A 14,757-nucleotide genomic window follows, 5' to 3' on the forward strand; every position below is an offset into this window, starting at 1 on the left:
TCATTTTCTAACAATTCACATTCACTGATTCTGCATCTTACATATAAATCTGAAGATGAATAAAATGTTTTTTTACCTTTAAGGTCTCAGGGAATACTTGTTAAATCATACACACAAACAAAATAAATCAATGTGTTAAAGATTATAACTTGAGTTTATTAAACAATGTGTTTAATACACTGTGTTTTAACAATTTGTTAAGGGTTAAAAACGAGGTAAATTAAAGCATGGTTGTGGAAGCTGATTATGAGAAAGGAATGACAAATTATCTTGGCCTGGAGAGGTGAGTAGGAGTTTGCAAGAAAAATGAGGGATTGAAGGTTATTGTAAAAGTTAAAAGAATGTTTTCTAAGCTATGTAATTATAGAAGGGCATTGCAATTTTGGGTAATGGTGAGAAATTCTCTGTAGAATTTTGTGTGAGGAGTAAAAAAAAATTGAGGTTGAGATATAGGTTAGAGTCAAATTTTCAATGGGTATGATATATCCAATTTTCAGGAAGATCACTGTTTCTGTCCCTAAAAAGAAATGCAGTGGAATCTATTAGATATTTATTTTATGTAACCGGGTATACTTTTAAACATATATGTACAAACATACACACACACACACACACACACGTATATGTAAAAACTGTTTATAAGTGTAATTTTTTATCTTTATTTCCTAGAAACTGGTCAAATGTACTGGGTTTTAGACACATTTACCATTTCTCAACCTTTCTATTTCTGTGAGTGTGTGTGTGTGTGTGTGTGCGTGCCTATGTCTTCATTTCTCTCTCTTTCTCACTTTCTCTCTTACTGACAGAAGTGATGAATTGATATAGAGCACCATAAATATTTTAGATTTTCATTGTGAGTAAGGAAGACTGTATAAAGTAAATATATGCGATATTTACACAGACAGTAGGTCGTACTAGTTAAATAATTTCACAAAGAGTTATCCTCTGAAAACACACATATGGCTTTCAGTTTTCAGTCTAGCATGTAAGAAGCATGGAAGTCATCATTCTGTCCAAAAAGTAAAAAACTGAAGACATTGATAAATTAATGAGTTTTCTTAGACCATAAGAGCAGTGAGGTGACAGGTCAAACAGCTGTCCCCTAAATTGGAGACAGCAAGAGGTGAATACAGAAAATCACAACATACCAGAGCAGCAATGTCCAAAGAAACCTGGGCCTATATGGAAAAACATGAACTATGATTTATGCATTGTTGTAGGTTCAATGTGGACAACTCTGAGACTTAAAAACTCCAGGGGGACAGTCATAGGTGGTTCCTCACACTCTCAGGATTTTTGCCTCTCAATCTCTACCAGGTTTTTACAGTGAATATCACATACACACACACACAAAACCTAGACAGGACATATATTACTTATGTGTTTATATATTTGGATACAAAAGAATGATCAATATAAATAATTTACATAAAGTTATTGATATGGTTTGGCCGTGTCCCCAACCAAATATCAACTTGAATTGTATCTCCCAATTCAATCTTTTCAAACGTTTAGAAACAAAATGTTTCATGTAAAGTGGCAAAGTTCTTCTGTTATGCCTTTCACTGTTTAATATATGGAAATGCATATGCTCTTTACATGAATTTTTTTAGCTACAAGTGTCTGTCTTACTCACCAAATGATAGCTCATATTTGTATAAGTAATACATTTTTGAAACATATTTTGATAATTACAGAATATTATAAACCATGTCTAGGTAGGTAAAAGTTCATGAACTGTAGTTTTTGTTAAGCATGCCAAATAATTAAATTTTAAATGAATGTATTTCTTAATTTCTTATTTGTTATTGTTAGTTGTTAATAATATTTTTCTCATCTTTTTTCTTCTTAAATTGTGTTTTTGCTGTAACAGTTTCAGAAACATTATAAAAAATTACAGCATCATTTTTTCATTATTTAAACCCTCTGCATGTGATTGAAAACAATCTTTCTGACAGTTTCAAACTCTAGAAGAATTTTTTGTGTCATTTCTTGTATAGAGTAGACCTAAGGTGGTGTGTATGCAGTAGATTTTTAACTGAAATTGTATTATACTGATATAAATTTTGAAGATGTTATATAAAATATATCACAATTTGAATTTAACTAGATTTAAATGCCTAACTTTAAGAGATTAAAAAATCTTAACTGCTTCTTTTTCAAAGGACACCATATGCAAATAAAATTTTGTATGTGGAAAACACTTTTAACAAGTAACACTATAACCTATATTTACCAGTTATTTTCCTTCATTTGCATTATGGAAATTATGTTGAGTGAGTAAGAAACTGTTACTATGCTCCAAGGAAATGTCTCAGCAACCAATTTAAAATGAGAATTATTTGAAAAGAGAATAGAACAACTTTGTAATGCATATCTTACTTTCATCGTGGCAGAAATTATCGAGCTATTGAGTGAATACCTCTCTCTTTTCTTAAGGGAACTAGCTATATCTTTCTTGCTGTTAAGTATACACATATGAGTGAATTCCACATCCAGACAATGGAATGTAGGTAGAAGTAATATGCTACACTTCAAGTCATTGCCTATAAAAACTCCTTTTGCAATTTTGTACTCTATCTTTCTCTTCTTTTCCAGGTAGAAATAGATATGAAATCCACAAAGTGAAGATGGTAAAGCTTCCATAGTACTGTTTTCTTGAATAACTACCTGAAGCAGAAATTCTCTAGCATGCTGATTGGTCTTTATGTAAATCAGAAATGAACTTTAATTATAGTAAGTATTCAAGAAAGTAGAATTGCACAGTGAATGTTTCAGGGAATTCTCTCCAAATTGTCTGGAAAAAAAATGCACATGCATAAAAAGTAAGATTTTTATTCCTAGTAGATTTCCTGAACTCAATTTCCTACAGAACCAAAGGGAGGGGATATAAGATGGAGGGGCCACAGAACGTCCCAGCTTCTTTCCAGCAATTAGTCACCAGCAACTTTGTAAATAGCTAGAACCAAGTAAATAATTTATTCTTTACTAGCAAGGCCACTCCCAAACTTACCATATATATATATATGGAAGAGCCAAGAATGGGATGCTTTACCAAAGACAAAGTTTCATAGTAAATTCACCTGAGTCATGACCCAAGCATATCTTTCTGCAGAATCTATATAGAAGGGTGCATATATTCACACTTTGACTCTTCTATGCATGAGTATCAGCCTTCAATAAATGATGTTCTGGGGTTTAAACAAAATAATTTATTGACATTATGTGCTACTGATTTCAGCTTTTATAATTCTAATAGCATTATCTTTAGCAAAACATTATAATTAGAGAAATAATTAGAAGAAATTTTTCTCTTAGTCATTACAGTTTACTTAATTTACTGCTTATGTTTATTCTTTTCTTTTTGTTACCCATTTCTTATTATATTTATAAATAATTTGCATACTACTATTGCATTTCTATGCCTTGATTTTACATGTGATTTTAGGGAAAAAAATTTACTTGAAAATGTCAAACATCCTAAGAATAAAAAAAATAGAAAGCAGATGCATATAATAATATATTTTATTTGCATACAACATTCATTAGCTCTAACGCATTAATAGGCTTTAAAGTAGATCATTTAAATATGAAAGCAAGAAATAAAAAATGTAAAGGACAAAAAGAAGTTTTAAACTAAATAAGAAGAAAAGCATATTAAATAAAATATGTTGATTAAGATTATTTTGTGGAGAACATAAGAAAGACAGCAGAATAAGAAGTCTCAGGCTTTACCCTTCACAGAAAAATTGATTTAAAAATAATATACAAACCAAAATACCCTTTTAAGAAGTCCAGAATTTTGTTAAGAAGGTGCAGTAGCCTGGACCACCACAAAATTAATAACAGCTACATTGAAATTGGTAAGAAGAGAAATTTCGCTTTACCTGCATCAGTATTTCCCCAAATCTGGCAAAACTCAGCTCCCAGTGAAATCATCTTGTCTTGTAACATCTTCCTGAAGGAAAAAGAGAGAGGGAAGTATGCATCTAATGTCTCCAGGCTCTTGGTAGTCTGCCCGAAGGAGGGACTGGCTTCTGTCTTGCCTCATCTGGAGTGCTGATGGAACAGGCATAGTTTGGATGTCCAATAACGGCTAAGGAGAGAGGAAAGGAGTGGGTGGCTTACTGCATCCAACATGGCTGTGCAAGAAAGCGGAGAAGGTGCAGAACCTGAGGCTTCTCGACAAGGAAGAAAGAAGAAGGGTGAAATATGCCTTCAACATTCTGGCCATTTGGTGTGTTATCCAAGGAACTAGTTTCTCTCTCACCTCACTCTTAGTACTGATGAAACAGGCATAGTTTGGATGCCTGGAGACAGCTAGGAACAAAGAAAACAGGTAGGCATCTTGCTGCATTAGACACAGCTCTGCAAGACTGGATGAAGGCATATAACTTGAGGCTTCTCCACAGGGAGGGAAGAAGAGGAGTACAGTATGCCTCCAACGTCTCAGACAGCAGTACTTTGGTCAGACATTAGAGGGAATAAGAGATTATAGGTTTTAGAAGAAAAGGAGGAAGAGAAAGATGAAAAGAAGGAGGAGGAGGAGGAGGAGGAGGAGAACCAAAAACAACCAGAAAATCTCTCATTATAAATCCACGTGCACAAATCCAGACAAGACCTATCTATATAAAGGGTTCTAGAGATTCCCAGAATCCCTAGCAAAGCTGAATGGTAAACATCTTTCCCTGTCAGTAAAGACTGTGAGAAGTGGTTTTCTATTTCAAATGCACAGAAATTGACACAAAGATACAAGGACCATGAAAAATAAGAAAATATAATACCATCAAAGGAACAAAATAAATCTCCAATAACCAATCTAAAGAAATGGATACTCATGAATTGACAAAGAATTCAAAACCATCATCTTAGTGAATCTTAGTGAGTAACAAGATAACACAGATAAGCAACTAAATGAAATAAGAAAACACATGAACAAAATGAAAATATTGATAAGGAGACAAAAAACTATAAAAGAGGAACAAACCAATTTGGGAGCTAAAAATACAACAAACAAACTAAAATATTAACCAGAGGAATTCAACAATAGACTTAATCAAAGAGAAGAAAGAATTAGTGAAGTCTAAGAAAGGTCATTTGAAATTATCCATCAGAGGAATAAAAATAAAATAAAGTAACAAAGAGTAACAAAAGCTTAAAAGATTTATGGGAAACCACAAAGAAGCCAATTCATGCATTATAGAAGTATCAGGAAAGGAAGATAAATTGGTTTTGGCAATGATTTTTTTTTCTATTTTGACACCAAAGCACAAGCAACAAAAGCAAAAACAAACAAGTGGGAGTTTTTTGAACCAAAAAGCTTCTGCATAGTCAAGAAAACAATAAACATAGTGAAGAGGCAACCTACAGAATGGGAGAAAATATAATAGTTCCAAACCATATATCTGATAAGGGGTAAATAGTTCCAAACCATATATCTGATAAGGCATAAATATCTAAAACATGTTGGGAATTTATACAACTCAATAGCAAAAACAAACAAACAAACAAACAAAAAAAAACAAATCTTTTTAAAAAATGGATAAATGATGTGAATAGGCATTTTTCAAATGAAGATATACAAATAGCCAATAGGTATATAAAAATATGCTCAACATCAGTAATGATCAGAGAAATGCAAATAAAACCCACAATGAGATATTATCTTACACTTTTTAGGATGGCTATTATCAAAAAGAAAAAAAAGAAAAGTATTGGCAAAGATGTAAGAATTTGGAACTCTTGTATAGTGTCGGTGGGAATGTAAAATGGTGTAGCCACTGTGAAAAACAATATGGAGAGTCCTCAAAAAATTGAAAATAGAACTATCCTATGATCCAGCAATCTCAAATCTGAGTGTATACTCAGTATGTGCAAAAGAATTAAAATGAGGATCTTGAAAAGATTTATACACTCCCATGTTCATTTCAGCATTATGCACAATAACCAAGATGTGGAAAAACCTAAATGTCAATTGATGGATTACTGAATATATAAAATGTGGTATATACAAACAATGGAATATTATTTAGCCTTTAGAAAGAAGGAAATCCTGTCATACATGAGAAAATGGGTGAACGTGCAGGACATCACGCTAAGTGAAATAAGCTAGTTATAGAAAGATAAACACCACATGATCTCAGTTATATGAGATATGTAAAATAGTCTAATTCACAGAAATAGAGAGTAGAATAGTAGTTACCAGGGGCAGGTGAGGCAGGAGGGGAAATGGAGAGTTGTTCAATGGGTATACTTTCAGTTATGCCTAGGGTTAACAATACTGTATTGTGTACTTAAAAATTATAGAGGGTAGCTCTCATGTTAAGTATTCCTACTACAGTAGAAAGAAATTACACAGATATTATTTGCATATTGAATATGTAGAACTATTGTTTCTTTCAACAACAAAAAATTACCTCTCCCAGTTCTACTGAAATGTCAAATCTTTACAGTCTGTTAGTCTCAAGTTTCTATTTTGGAAAGAACTCTATGTTAAAAATATTTCTCTAAATATGTTATTCTACTCTAAGAAAATAAGGCATGATGTGAAATAAAAACTGGTTCTTGCCATTATTATCAAGAGACAATAAAGAATGATAATAATTAGGCAATCAGAAGGATGCATGCCCCTTTTAAACAGAGTAGTAATATTCACCTGGAACCTTTTGTATTTAGGTGGGCTTGCTATTGTAACACTTGTTTTTAACAGCAGTGATCTGAATTTTTTCATGACATTTGACTTTTAAATATTGGCTTAAAAAATCAGACCAATTATAATATTAAAAATATTTTTCCATAATTTCCATGATTAAGGTCCAAAGAAATTCAGTGGAGAGATGTCTTTTCAACAAATGTTGCTCAACAAATTTGATATCTATATTCAGAAGAACAAGATCATATCCTTTGCAGGAACATGGGTGGAACTGGAGGCCATTATTCTTAGCAAACTAATGCAGGAACAGAAAAGCAAATACTGAACATTCTCTCTTATAAGTGGGAACTAAATAATGAGAACACATAGAAAGTGGAGAGCAACAGACACTGGAGCCTACTTGAGGGTGGAGAGTGGGAGGAGGGAGAGCTTCAGGAAAAAAACAAAAACAAAACTATTGGGTACTATGCTTAGTAACTGGGGGATTAAGCAAACTGTACACCAAACACCCAAGTCATGAGTTTATCTATAAAACAAACCTGCACATATACCCCTGAACCTAAAATAAAAGTTAAAATATTAAATAATAATACCCATATCATTAGCATATCAGAGACTAACATCTTTTGCACATTCAAAGGTTAAAGACCGATGCTTTTAACCTCACACTAGGAAAAGGCAAAGTTTTTTTTTCTTACTATTTCTATTCAACATTGCACTTGAGGTTTTATTCAGTAGAATAAGACAAGAAAAAAACAAAATAAATTTAGTTTAAACAAGGAGAAATAAAAGCATCTTTAGTCATGCAAATCATCTACATAACTTTTTTTGGAATCTACAAAAAGATACTAGAAATAATAAGAAGGTTTTGTAAGGTAGTAGGATACAAGATCAATATACACAGTAAATTTTATTTTATATCAATATACAATTGAAATTTTTTAAAAGGTACCATTTTAAAGCATTATAATATACAAAAATTTTGGTATAAATATGACAAAAGATGTACAAGAATCATACTTTGAAAACTATGATACACTGTTTTAAAAAATTAACGAAGGCTTAAATAAGTGGAACAATATCACCACAAGTTGATCTATCAATGCAATACCTACCAATCAAAATCCCAGCATGCATTTTTATAAAAATTCACAAGTTTGTTCTAAAATTTATATGGAAAAGGAAGTCACCTAGAATATTTTTTTGCCAAATATTTGTTCCAAGAACAATTTTGAAAACAAAAAACGGAGTGAAATGAGTCTCATTACCTGACCTCAAGAATTATGATAAAATTTCAGTAAACAAGACAGTTTGGTATTGGCAACAATAAAGTAAAAAATCAGTCAGTGTTACAGCCTTGACAGTTCGGAAGTAGACCCATACATATAAGGTTAATTGATTGTTGGCAAAGACTCAAAAATAATTCACTGGACATAATAAATCTTTTTAACAAATGATGCTGGACCGATTTAATGCTCATATTAAAAATAGTGAACTTTGACCAATAACACATAATATTAAAAATTAACCCAAAATGAATTATAGAACTAAATTTAAAAATCAAAATAATTAAGCATCTAGAAAAAAAGAATGAAATTATTGTGACCTTGTGTTAGACAAAATTTTCTTAGATATAATACTACATAAATAATTCATATGGTGTATGTTAACAAATTTCACTTTGTCAAAATTAAGAACTCTTGTTTTTCAGAAATCACTTGTAAGAGAATGAACAGAGAAAAAATACACTTGGAAAAAATAATTTCAAGTTACAAAATCTTTAAAAAGGCTTTATTATCTACAAACAACTTTCAAAACTCTGTTACTAAAAAAAAAAACAAACAAGTTAGACCACCCCACCAATGAAGTATAGTTGGCATACAGGCCCTTGAAAGCATACTTGAAATCATTTGTCTTCAGAGAAATGACAATAAACCTTTCAATTACATAATGTTACACACCCATAAGAATGTCTAAAAGTCAAAAGAAAGAACATCGTTTTGGTGAAGATATGAAATAAGTGAAACTGTCATACAGTGATGGTGAAATTGTAAACTAGTACAACTATTTTAGGAAATGGCAATTTCTTTAAAAGTTAAATGTACACCAACCATACAACCCAGCCATTCTACTCTTAGCTATTTATCTAAACGAAAGGAAAGCATTATTTAGTAGAAAGACTTTTACATGAATATTCATATAGCAGTTTCATTTGTAATGGCCAAATCCTGTATACCATGAAAATGTCAATCAAGAGGTTAGTGAATGAATACATTGTGTTATACCCACACAATGGAATACTCTTCAGCCATAAAAAGTATGAATTAAAGGTACAAAATAAAATATGCAATATTAAGTATTGCACATTCTTAAGTATTGTGTTTTTTAACTTATGTAAACCAATCAAAACAGATTTTTTATTTTGTAAGATAGCTTAATGAATTTTTAATATTCTGCAGAAATAAGAAAATATTTCACACTCTTAATAAGAAGTAAAGGCTTTTCTCAATTACAGACACATGAAACACACAGAGAACTTGCAACTTCAGTTCTATAGCTTCAGCTTCACATCAAAAGAAAATTCTCATCATTAGGCGATATATGACTGTATATATATATATATATGTATGTATACATACACACACATACACACACATACATATGATTAAAAATAATACAAAACAAAATGGTTATTCATAAATTGAACTTTGTCTTAAATTTTAAAATCAATTTTTACATTTATAATTAATTATTTTTCTCCTTTTTCAGTAATTAACAAGGCAGAAAAAAAACAAGGTTATGTGATGACATCTATGTATGCTTTTAAAGTATATTAAATTCTATTTAAATGTGTTTCTAAAAATATGTCTTAATGTCATCTACTTTAGAATGATATAGCTCTAATACTGAAATAATTTCTACGAATGTGTCTTTAATGTATAAGAAAAAAGATAAAATTACTTTTGTATGGACCAAAGAAAAATTTTCCCTTCTCATCTTCAAGGTTCACTAAAAATCACTGACAAGAGGAAATTAATAGGAAAAAAGACATAAAAATGTATTTGATCATAGTTTTATGTAACACAGGAGGCTTCAGAATATAGACTCAAAGGTACAGGGAATATTGCCCATTTTTATGCTTAGGTATGCACAGCCATGTAGAAAAACTATTGGGCAAAAAGCATGATCTAATGCTAATAGACTGAGTGGGGAAACCCAGCACGACCTGTGTCTAGAGTCTTTTGGCCTCTCTTGAGCATCAATTCCTTCCTTCTGGGTATGGACAGTACCCTCTCTGGAATGGGAGTCTTATGACAAACAGTCAAACAAGGTAGGCCAGATAATTTCTTTAAAGCCAGTTTTTACACAAACAAGGTAGAGGAAAAGTTAGCATATCATTTGGGAGTTTGATGGTTGGCTCTGGGGAAACGGGGTTCTGAATACAGAGCTAAGGGGCACCAGAAAAATGACAAGTAAATATAACCTTAAAGTAGACAGAAATATATCTCACTTCTGCTCTTTGATTCAGAAACTTCCCTCTCTCTCTCTAACCTCTCCTCCCTTCCACTCTTTCTCCCTTTCTCTGTTTTTCTGGGTGTATTGAGCTATTGAAGATCCTAGGAGACTCCTGGATGCCAGTAGCAAAGTTGACTGCCTCACAAGGCTGAGAAGAGAACTAGAATCAACTCATGTTAGAGACCTGTATATTCAATGTGTTTTTATTATTTCTATAAAAACATGTTCAACTATTTTGAAAACTGCTTTTTTTGGTTTTTCTCCTTTCTCATTTTTTTTCTTTTTATCTGCATTGGAAGTAGTCACTAAGTTTATGCCACAGATTGGAAGGGATGGGTAAATTTACTTAGTAAGCAAAGCAAACATTTGCCTCTTCTCCAATAGTCAATAAGATACCTGAAATTAAAGGATCATCTTCTGGCCTTTTAAAGAAGGAGGTGCCATTTTTTCAATTACTAACATTTTCAAGTCATTTTTAATTGATGATCAAGGCTCTTCTTCACTCTTCATCAGTTAACAGATATAAGGGTTAGAGAAGTGAAGGACTTTTATGTGTGTGTGAAGGTAAGACATGATTACAGTCACTCTTTGGAGATTCTATTTGTCATGGATTTGAGCCTGTCCCAGTATAACACAAAATATGGAACTGACTAAACATCCACTACTTTTTTTAATTAATTTTTTTTTTTTAGTGTCAAGGGTACATGTACAGATTGGTTCTACGGTTAAATAGCATGATGTGGGGAGTTGGCGTCCATATTATTTCATCACCCAGATAATAAGCATAGTGCCTGATAGGTAGATTTTTTTTTTTTTTTTTTTGGTAGACGGAGTCTCGCTCTTGTTGCCCAGGCTGGAGTGCAATGGCGCCATCTCGGCTCACCGCAACTTCTGCCTCCCGGGTTCAAGCTATTCTTCTGCCTCAGCCTCCAGAGTAGCCGGGATCACAGGCATGCACCACCATACCCGGGTAATTTTGTATTTTTAGTAGAGACGGGGTTTCTCCATGTTGGTCAGGCTAGTCTCAAGATAGGTAGATTTTTTATCCTCACCCTCCTACTCATCCTCCATCCTAAAGTAGGCCCTGTTGTCTATTGTTCCTTTCTTTGTGTCTATATGTACTCAGTGTTTAATTTATGTTCATAAGTGAGAACAGATGGTGTCGGGTTTTCTGTTCCTGAATTAGTTCACTTAGGATAGTGGTCTTCAGCTTCATCCATGTTGTTGCAAAAGACATTATCTTATTATTTATTTTGGCTGCATAGTATTCCATGGTGTATATGTACCACATTTTCTCTATCCAGTCTACCATTGATGGGCATTTAGGTTGATTGCATGTCTCTGCTATTGCGAATAGCGCTGTGATTAACTTATGAATCCATGTGTCCTTATGGTTGAACAGTCTATATTCCTTTGGATTGCTAATGGGATTGCTGGGTCGAATGTGTGTGGGTTTGGGGTTCTCCTTTGAACCAGTTATTGCACTACACAGTTTCCTCACAATTATATATCAGGAACACTGGCAAGAATTTGTAAATAGATCCAAAACTCATCCTTGAGTATTAAGAGTGAAAGGATTATCTCTCCATGGAACAATTCAGTTGCATGTCTATAGACAAGAACTATTTTGCATTTCTATTAGTTATCTATCACTTCACAGAGTTGCAAAGAAGCTTATAGAATCAAAATAATGTAATGTGAAATGTGCCATAAATAATGCATAATTTTCATTGAAGCACAGATCTTTTCCCACATGTCATGTATCTATTAGTTCAATAGGCCTAATTTGTAATATTTATGAAAAATATAGTCAGAGTAATAGTAGGACCAATAGTAGTTGTATCAGGAAAGAACTTACCATCAAATAATTACTTTTTTAAAGGTTAAAAATATGTCTCTCATACAAATATAAAGTAAGCATATGTCAAAGATTTTTAATTTCTTTATGATATTAAATATATATTATTTCTTCAAGTACTATATCATTTGTAATTTATATTAGTTTTTGGATTCTATTCTATGTTGCACTGATCAATTTGTCAATGTTTATCATAATATAAATTTTTATTACTATAAAAAATAATATTTTGGCATATAGTAAAAAAAACCACATAACTAATAATGATTACTTATTCCTTTCAATTCTTGTATGATATGTTAACAGAATAAGTTACATAGTTTTAATTTGCTTATAGAATTTAAAGGATTTTTTTTCTGATTCATGGGGTTACTTTCAGTAGCTTTGTATGGGTAGAGAAGTCTAACATTTTTTTATTTACCCAAATTGATTTGACCTATTTTTCAAATTGGAATTTCTATTTCTTGTTAAAAATAGAAATAGAAAAATTCTGCAGATATTTCAATAGTGTTTCAAAGCCTGGGAGGCAGAGCTAGAGGATTTATCAAGCTCAGCTCACCTAATACACACACCCAGCCTCCTACCATCACTTCCACCCTGAGCCTAAGGGTCTGTCCATCTGTTTCTTTTATGAAATCCAGGGGAAATTGTTATTTTCTCAAGAGCTTAGAGATTGTGTGTGTGTGTGTGTGTGTGTGTGTGTGTGTTTCCCTTTTCTACATGGACAAAGTTTATTATTTTTTTTTACATTTCTCTCAGCTCCTGCCCACCAAAGAAAGTTTAAATACTAAAGATGAACAATCATAGCAAGTCCTGAAGATTTAAGAATCCAAAGTAAAAATTTATGGTTATATCTGCAGTTTGTGTTCAATGAGAAAATAAGTAAAAATTAAAATAAGTCCTTCATGCTGTTTAGGGTTTTCTAGTAAGAAATACACACTAACTTATTGAATATTTTCTTTCAATTTTTATTCTCTAATTTCATTCACTTTAAAAAGGTAAAAGACAGTACTTATTGATGAGAAGAAAATAAGGAATTTAGTTAACCCAGAACATAAGATATATATTTACACATTTCTTATTATTTCAGAGAGCATGGAGTTAAAAATTTTAAGATCAAAGTTAGTGTTTAACAAAGGTCACTGCAATTTTTTCTGATCTTCTTATGTTATACAACCTCAAAATTAATGACTCATAATAAACAAACTATTTTGTGTACTTATTCTTCATCATAATGATTTTTACTTCTATGCTTGCCTAGTATTGGAAAATATCTGCATAATCCATTCGAGAGGAAATAAAATATTTCTAGATTGCCCATTTTTAAAAGTGAAAAATTTTGCAAAGTTATCAAATGGAGAAATCACTAAAGAGTAAATATTTAACAAAAATCACATTAAGAATTTTAAGCACAAGGTATTAGTCTTAGCGTTTTCATATCACCCTATTGGTTCCTCATTGCAAAGTCTAACTCACTTTAGGGGTATCCTAAATAAAAAATATATTACGAATCAACATCAATATTTATTTTTATGGAATAATTGTCACTATGTAGCTGAACATTCAATTTAAGATATAAAGAAAAAATATTTAAGTTCAGTATATTTATTAGTTTTCTATTGCTGCAGTAACAAATTATCACAAAACTAACAAAGTAGAACAAATGTATTGACTTACAGTTTTGTAAGTAAGAATTCTAGGAGGGTGCAGCTGGTTTTTCGACTCCAGGTCTGACAAGGTCAAAATCAAGGTGTCCTTTGGCCTGGGCTCTTATCTGGAGTCCCTGAGGGAAGATTTGATGTTTAATTCTTAAGGGAGAAGTATTGTTGGCAGAATTCAATTCCTTGCAGTTGTAATGCTGAGGTTCCCCATTTCCTCGCTGCCTGCCTTTTCTGGGACTTCTCTCAGCTCTTTAAGGCCACCTGCTTTCCTCATCATATTGCCTCCTCCCTCTTTGAGCCAGCAAAGGCACAGGTGCATCTTATACTTCTAAACGCTCACTCCTCCTATTGCATCTCTTCTGGCTCCAGCTGAAGAGAGTTCTCTTTTTTTAAGGATTCCTGTAATAATGTTACAGTAGATAGCTAGTCAGACATAAGCAGAGTGGAGAGGGACCCCGCTCACCAGGAATGTCAGGCAACCATCGGGTGATGGTCAGGCAGTTGTTAAACTGTCTCTCTAAAGTAATAATTGGTTGCAACTGGTGCCAGGGAAAGACAATCTCCCAATAAATAGAAACACCTGAAGCTGGTGATCAGCAGCTTCCTGATAAGATCTCAGGAGTTGGATGAGAGGGCTCACACGTGTGCTCTAAGAGGCAAAATGGCAGATTTTAACTGTTGACATGACCTCCTTGGAACATTCAGACTGGTAAGGGAAGAGCGCCTCAAGTGAGCATGTGTGCAATTCCAGTAAATACACTGCTTATGAGGCCCCTCCCAAGCACTGGCAGGCCACTGCACATGCCTACAGCCTATCCCAAAGAAAGAATCAGGGAGATTGTGGAAATTTTCTATATGTATGTATCTTGATTGTGATGGCAACGGCATCACTTAAATTTGTCAAAGTTCATTGAACTGTATACCTAAAAAGGAAGAATTTTACATGGAAATTATCTCTCACAAAACTAAAAAAAATCATTACAATAAATTCAAAATTAATTGCATATAAATTATCTTGTGAAATATAATTTTTTGACATGTACTTAAATTCAATCAGGACAGAATACAGT

The 14,757-nt window shown here is 32.6% G+C and overlaps 1 long non-coding RNA gene across 1 annotated transcript; it reads right to left on the reverse strand.

Annotated features, from left to right (window-relative positions):
• Nucleotides 1–2,705: 2,705 nt before the first annotated feature.
• Nucleotides 2,706–14,308, reverse strand: LOC105740015. Its single transcript, XR_001116026.2, has 5 exons — nucleotides 14,151–14,308; nucleotides 13,704–13,800; nucleotides 3,888–3,958; nucleotides 3,084–3,191; nucleotides 2,706–2,797 (listed from the first exon to the last, which is right to left on the reverse strand). It is a non-coding gene; the product is annotated as an uncharacterized LOC105740015 (long non-coding RNA).
• Nucleotides 14,309–14,757: the final 449 nt, after the last annotated feature.

Source organism: Nomascus leucogenys, chromosome 7b, assembly GCF_006542625.1.
Source record: "Nomascus leucogenys isolate Asia chromosome 7b, Asia_NLE_v1, whole genome shotgun sequence".
NCBI classification, from domain to species: Eukaryota; Metazoa; Chordata; class Mammalia; order Primates; family Hylobatidae; genus Nomascus; species Nomascus leucogenys.